The sequence below is a fragment of the Gossypium arboreum genome, chromosome 2 (genome assembly GCF_025698485.1).
Source record: "Gossypium arboreum isolate Shixiya-1 chromosome 2, ASM2569848v2, whole genome shotgun sequence".
In the NCBI taxonomy this organism is placed as follows: domain Eukaryota; kingdom Viridiplantae; phylum Streptophyta; class Magnoliopsida; order Malvales; family Malvaceae; genus Gossypium; species Gossypium arboreum.
Window position 1 is genome coordinate 12,754,618 of NC_069071.1, and position 7,078 is coordinate 12,761,695.

The following is a 7,078-nucleotide window of genomic DNA, read 5'->3' on the forward strand; positions in this document are numbered from 1 at the left end:
TACGAGACAAATCGGCTAGGTCGTATGAGTGGTACTAAGTGTTCACCATGTGTACAAGAGAGCCGAACTAAACGAAGTATGATGGTGGGGCTGTGTGCTGAAACCATTAAATATCGAGGATTGATCCGAATTGTTCAACGGGATGGTTTTGTGGTGATATTGTGGTTTGGACCTACACTTATGGTGAATGAAATGTGGTGAAAATGATTTGTGGTATATACAAATATAAGATAAAATGAGGTTAGCATAAAGAATTTGTGAAAGAGTGAAATTAGCATTAAAACTGTTTTTAGATGGTAGCAGTGACGTGATTTTGAAAAATCACCAAAAATAGGAGGAATATAATTAGAGGTTGAATGAGATGTGAAATTAAAGTTTAATGAGTCTACTTTCATATAAAAGAAACAGAGCAAGCAAAGGAATTCTATATTTTGAGATATTTACAATTGTATGTGACTTGCTCAGGATGAATACGTGATCCCCTGTTCCAACTTTGAAAAATCATTAAAAATTGTACAAAGAAAATTAAGAAATATAGTTTACATGCCTAAATTCCTTATTGAGACTAGTTTTAAATGAAATAGACTTCAGGGTTGTTTGAATTGTGTACTGAGAGAAATTCAATTTGTAGTGAACAGAGGTCAGATCAGTCGAGCTGTGTAACAGGGGAAACTTTAACTAATAAACTGTACTAATCGGCTGAACCAAAAATTATAGAAAAAAATTAGCAAAAATATTTATGAGTCTAGATTCAGGGAAATTTTACGGATTTGAATTTCGAGTTTTGTAACTCGAGTTATGATTTATTTAGTGAATATGACGCAGCAGAGACAGCTTAATCAAAGTGGAATGAATAGTGAAGTTAAAGTAGATGTACTTGAATTGTTGTGTAAACATGTTAGATTTTTTTTAGTATTTACATACTTACTTACTAAGCTATAAGCTTACTTTGTTTCTCTCTTTTGTCTTATAGTGTTCTTCGGCTTGCTCAGGAGTTAAGGATCGTGAAGATCTATCCGCACTATCATACTTTAGGGTATTTGAACTAAACGTTTTGAATTATGGCATGTATAGTAGGCTTAATTATTTTGTTACGTGTCATATTTGTCTAGGTTTAAAATATTAGTTACAGTACTCGACCAGCTAATTTGTACAAGCCATTAAAGTTGGCTAATATTGTTCAAGACATATTTATATTTCGGTTATGTTTAATGGTATGTGTTATGTTCTGGTAATACCTTGTATCCTGTTCCGGCGACGGTAACGGGTAAGGGGTGTTACATAGCCATTTTGTGTGTACGTCCTTATGATATGGCTAAATAATGGTATGTAAATATTTGATAATGATTAGCTATCGAAATGGCTAATGAAGAACATGTTTCAGTGTTATGTATGCCTAAATGGTAGTTAATACAAAGAAATCATGAAAAAGTGAAATTAGCATTAAAACAGTATTGAACATTAGCAGTGACGTAATCTTGAAAAATCACCAAAAATAGTAGAAATGGAATCAGGTGATGAATGAGATATAGAATTAAAGCTTATTGAGTCTATTTTTATATGAAAGAAAATATTCAGCAAAGGAATTGTATATCAAGAGATATTTGAATTTTAGTGAGACAGGGTCAATGCAATTTCTCAATCCCCTATTCTGACTTTATAAATTAACTAAAAATTGTACAAAAAGAATTAGGAGTTATAGTTTATATTTCTAGATTCCTTAGTGAATCTACTTTCAAGAGAAACAAACGACATAGTTATTTGAATTCTGTACAGGAAGAAAATTGATTCGTAGTGAGGATAGTTTAGACTAGTTGAACAGTACAACAGGGGAAACTTTAACTAATAAACTGTACTAATTGGCTAGACCAAAAATTCTGGAAAAAAATTAGTAAGAAGATATATGAGTCTAGCTTTAGGGAAAATTCACGAATTTAAATTTTTAGTTTTGTGACTCGAGTTATGATTTATTTAGTGATTATGACGCAGGTGGGCAGTTTTATAAGGAATAATGAAATAAATTGTTTTGATTTGTCTAAGTATTTAGAAAATTTTTAATGTTCCCGGTCCCGAACCGTTTCAATTGCATGTTTTAGGGGCCCTCGGACATATTTAATGAATGTAAATTAATTAATTTTAAAAGTAAATTTTATTCCCCGAATTAGTAAGTTAAGTCAGGTAACGCCTCGTGCTCGACTCCGGCGATGGTCTCGAGTAAGGGGTGTTACAAAGCACCAAGGTGCCAATGCTACTCGAGGCTCCCGTTTATCCAAGCACCAAGGTGTTGATACTGCTCGAGGCTCCCGCACATCTAAGGCACCAAGGTACTGATGGTGCCCGATGCTCCAGCACGACCAAGGGCGTAGGTTGTCGATGGTGTCCAAGGCTCCCCTACATCCAAGCACCAAAGTGCCAATGGTGCCTGAGGCTCCCGCACGACCAAGGGCCTATGGTGTTTGAGGCACCTGCACATCCAATGTTCTAGGTTGCTTATGGTGCCCGAGGCTCCCGCACGACCAAGGGCCTAGGTTGTCGATGGTGTTTGAGGCACCCGCACATGCAACACCCTAGGTTGTCTATGGTGCCCGAGGCTCCCACACGACCAAGGGCCTAGCGTCACGGGCTAGAGTTCAAAGCTCGTGACCATCGAACCAAATGCATGTGATGGAGGTCTATTGCTTAGATGGGGATCATTTGGCCCACGAGAGCTGGCCCAATTCAAGGAACTGTTGGAGAAGCCTGTCAGATTGAAGCCTGGTTAGCCCGATAGTGAAGATATGGCAACTTAGGTAACTATGGTAACTAATCTTTAAAGATAGAGAGAATCATATCTTGTAAGATTAGATAGGATTTGATATGGCAATATCTTGTAAATCCCTTAAATCAGGGGATATAGTTAATCTCGTCCATCGATGTAATTGTATCTTGACCGTCGATTTTGGGGGAGCTCAAGTATAAATAAAGAGCGTCCCCCTCATTTGTACTCAAAGTGAGAGACTCCATTCATTGTTTCATTATTCTTTGTGAATAAGAGAATAGAGAGCATTTACTCAAATACTTTGCGAGCGTCCCTTTCTGTTGTTCTTATAAGCTTCTTTTGGCATAAGTTTGCTTCCGCTGTACGAGTTGGTGCCTTAGAGGAGTTCTTAAGGAATCCTCATTCGAGTAAAGGCTGACTTGGGCTAGTTTGGACGAGCAAATCACCTAAGGCCACATGGATTGCGAGACGAAAGGTCTAGCCCCATGACAAGTGGTATTCGAGCTGTTAGTTCGAAGGCACTGTTGGGATGTCGAAAGAAGAGTTCGAACAAAGGAGGGCAAGAAAAGGTTTGAGGGAGATGCTGTCAGCAGTAAAGGAACGTGTGGGTAAACTCGAAGGATCCATGGAGGACATAAAGGAGGCACTCGATGGGTTCGAGGGTCACATAGACAACTGGAAGGAACAGTCCAGAGGCTATGTAAAGATGTCTCTTAATTCGACCATGGATAAGGTAAACAAGTTGTTTGATTCACATAAAGATAAACTATCGGACAGGAACGATGCTCTTGAGGCCATGTTGATGGCTTTGAAGGAGGAAACAATGGCCACGAGCTGGCTTTAAGCACAAGAATAGAGGAGCTCGAGGGAGAGCTGGCCTTGTGTCGAGCAGCGGTGGGGGAAGGAGTGTCGAGTGCAGCACTCAGTAACGAGTATGTCCCGAAGCCGAAAGAGTTTGTGGGGACAAGGTCTGATGTGATGTAGACAATTTCTTGTGGAGGATGGAAAACTTCTTCCGTGTCAAAAGCATCGTGGATGATGCGGATAAGGTAAACACTGCTTTATTATTTCTTACGGATATTGTGCTTTTATGGTGGCGAGGTAGGACCATGGATAAAAGGCAAAGTAAGATTGGAACATGGGAAAAGTTCCAATGCGAGTTGAAGGGACAGTTTTACTTGGAGTTTGCCGAGGAAGAAGCTCGGGCAAAGTTGCAAGGGATAACGCAACGGGGCACAGTGGGGGAGTATGTTCGTGAGTTCAAGGAACTCATGCTCCAAGTTTCGGATGTGACCGAGAGAGAAGCAATGCTTGCTTTTCAAGAGGGATTGAAGCCGTGGGTCAGACAGGAGGTGGAACAAAAAGGTGTCCAAAAGTTGTCGGAAGCCATGACGGTAGTGGTATCCGTGGTTAAGCTTGGTCTAGGGAAAGACAAGCTTGGATCTTCCAAGTCCGAGGAAAGGGGCGTCTGTGAAGGGAATCACAATGAAGATACGGATGAGTATGGCAATGGCAACAGCGACAATTGTGGTAATAGGAAACCACAAGTTGGGAAGAAAAAACCCAAAAGGAAAAGGGACAAGCTGAAATGCTTTCTCTGCAACGGTCCACACATGTTAAAGAAATGTCCGATTAAATGCATGCTTAGAAAGATATCGGTGGATAAGGCCTTGGGACTTGGTTCGAGCGCAAGGGATGTCGAAGCCAAGGAGGCCGAAAGCGAGAAGAAGCCAGTGGAGTGCTTCTTGTGTCATGGTCCGCATAAGTTGCGGAAATGTCTGAGGAAGTCTGTCATTGATGGGAACGATGGAGTAGATACGGAGTCCAAGAAGCTTGGTTCGAGCAAGGGAAAAGTCGAAGCCAAGAGGGCAAAGAGGAGCGAGTCTGTCATCGAAGGAACGATGAAGCAGACAAGGAGCCCAAGAAGATTGGTTCGAGCAAGGGTAAAGCCGAAGCCAAGAGGGTTAAGACGAGCAAAAAGAAGCGAGTAAAGTGCTTCTTGTGCCGTGGTCCGCATGAGTTGCGGAACTATCCAAAACAAGTCAAAGTCAAAGGAAAGGCAACGTCCGAGCTTGGTAGTCGTCGGAGGGGCTTCCACCCAAGGAAGAGGTGAGTTTGTCATCGAACTTAGAGGAAGAAGTTGCGATGAAAACAGTGAAGCTGGGACCAATGAGGCTCAAATCGAGTGAAGCATCGGAGTTGGCCGAGTTATCGATAAGGCTTCCACCTATAGGAGAGGTGGGTGGTGCATCGGGCTTCAAGGAAAAAGAAGTGATACATGTGGGACAGTTAACCCGAGTAAATGCAAAGGTACATTCCGAACACTCTGATAGTGTGTTGCATTCTAACTTGTTGACTTGGCGAGAACGTAGGGGCCCTTTCGAAGTTCTTAAGCAAGGAGGCCGAGAGACTGTGGGCAAAGTGAAGCCAAGTGTTGTGAATCACGAGGATTCTATTCGAGGGAAGTTAGAATTGGGCAAAGGAGTGACATAACTCCTTGTTGTCGAGATGTACAAACGAGTAGGATAGCTCGAGTTAAGAAGCGACGGAAGCCAAGGCAGAAGTCCCGAAGGAAAGGAAGAGCTAAGGCAACGAGTGGTATCCAAGGCAAATCAAGTCAGTGCCATTCGGGAGTCACAACGAGGACGCTGCGAGAATGGGTGGGGGAGAATGTCACGGGCCAGAGTTCAAACCCCGTGACCATCGAACCAAATGGAGGTCTATTGCTTAGATGGGGATTATTTGGCCCACAAGAGCTAGCCCGATTTAAGGAACTGTTGGAAAAGCCTGTCAGATTGAAGCCTGGTTGGCCCGATAGCGAAGATATGGCAACTTAGGCAACTATGGTAACTAATCTTTAAAGATAGAGAGAATCATATCTTGTAAGATTAGATAGGATTTGTTATGGCAATATCTTGTAAATCCCTTAAATCAGGGGATATGGTTAATCTCGTCCGTCGATGTAATTGTATCTTGACCGTTGGTTTTGGAGGAGCTCAAGTATAAATAGAGAGCCTCCCCCTCATTTGTACTCAGAGTGAGAGACTCCATTCATTGTTTCATTATTCTTTGTGAATAAGAGAATAGAGAGCATTTACTCAAACACTTTGCGAACGTCCCTTTCTGTTGTTCTTATAAGCTTCTTTTGGCATAAGTTTGCTTCCACTGTACGAGTTGGTGCCTTAGAGGAGTTCTTAAGGAATCCTCATTCTAGTAAAGGCTGACTTGGGCGAGTTTGGACGAGCAAATCGCCTAAGGTTGCACGGATTGCGAGACAAAAGTTCTAGCCTCATGACACTAGGTTATCGATGGTGCCCGAGGCTCCCGCACATCCAAGCACCAAGGTGCCAATGCTGCTTAAGGCACCCATATTTCCAATGTCCTAGCTTGCCAATGGTGTCCGAGGCTCCTGCACATCCAAGCACCAAGGTGCCGATGCTGCTCAAGGCTCCTGCACATCTAAGGCACCAAGGTTCCGATAGTGCCCAAAGCTCTAGCACGACCAAAGGCCTTGGTTACCGATGGTGCCCGAGGCTCCCACACATCCAAGCACCAATGTACCGATGCTGCTCGAGGCTGCTGTACATCCAAGCACCAAGGTGCCGATGCTGCTCGAGGCTCTAGCACATCCGAGGCACCAAGGTGCTGATGGTACTCGAGGCTCTAGCACGACCAAGGGCCTAGGTTACCGATGGTGTCCAAGGCTCCCGCACATCCAAGCACTAAGGTATCGATGGTGCTCGAGGTTCTCACACCACCAACTTAGAATTTTTGCCTCGCAATCTGTGCGGCCTTAGGTAGTTTCTTGCTCCAAAAATGGCTAAGTCAGCCTAACTCCCATAATATAAGGGTTCAATATAATTCCTCCACAAAAACCCAACTCAAACGAAAGCAACTCAAAGCCAAACAAGATGAACAAAGAGCGAAATAAGAACAAGCCACAAAAAAATAAGAACACGAGAGAGAGAAATTCAAGTGAATGCTCTCAAGAATTCTTATTGCTCAAAACTCAAGTGTTTTACAATGAGGGGAGAGGCCTCTATTTATAGTTGAGCCTCTCTAAATCCAATGGTACAGATCAAATAATTAATTGCTAAGATTAAAGGATACCTACAAATCAAATCTCTAATTCTACAAAATCGTATCTTCTAAGATTACATATCATATCCAAGATTGCATATCCTCGAAGATTATGTTTCTATATATGTCAAGCTTATAAATGGACCTTCAATCTCTTAAAGCAACGGGCCAGTCCGATCGGGCCAAATGACCTCCTTCCCACTTGATGGATTGCACAAACGTGCCATGGTTGTGAGCTCC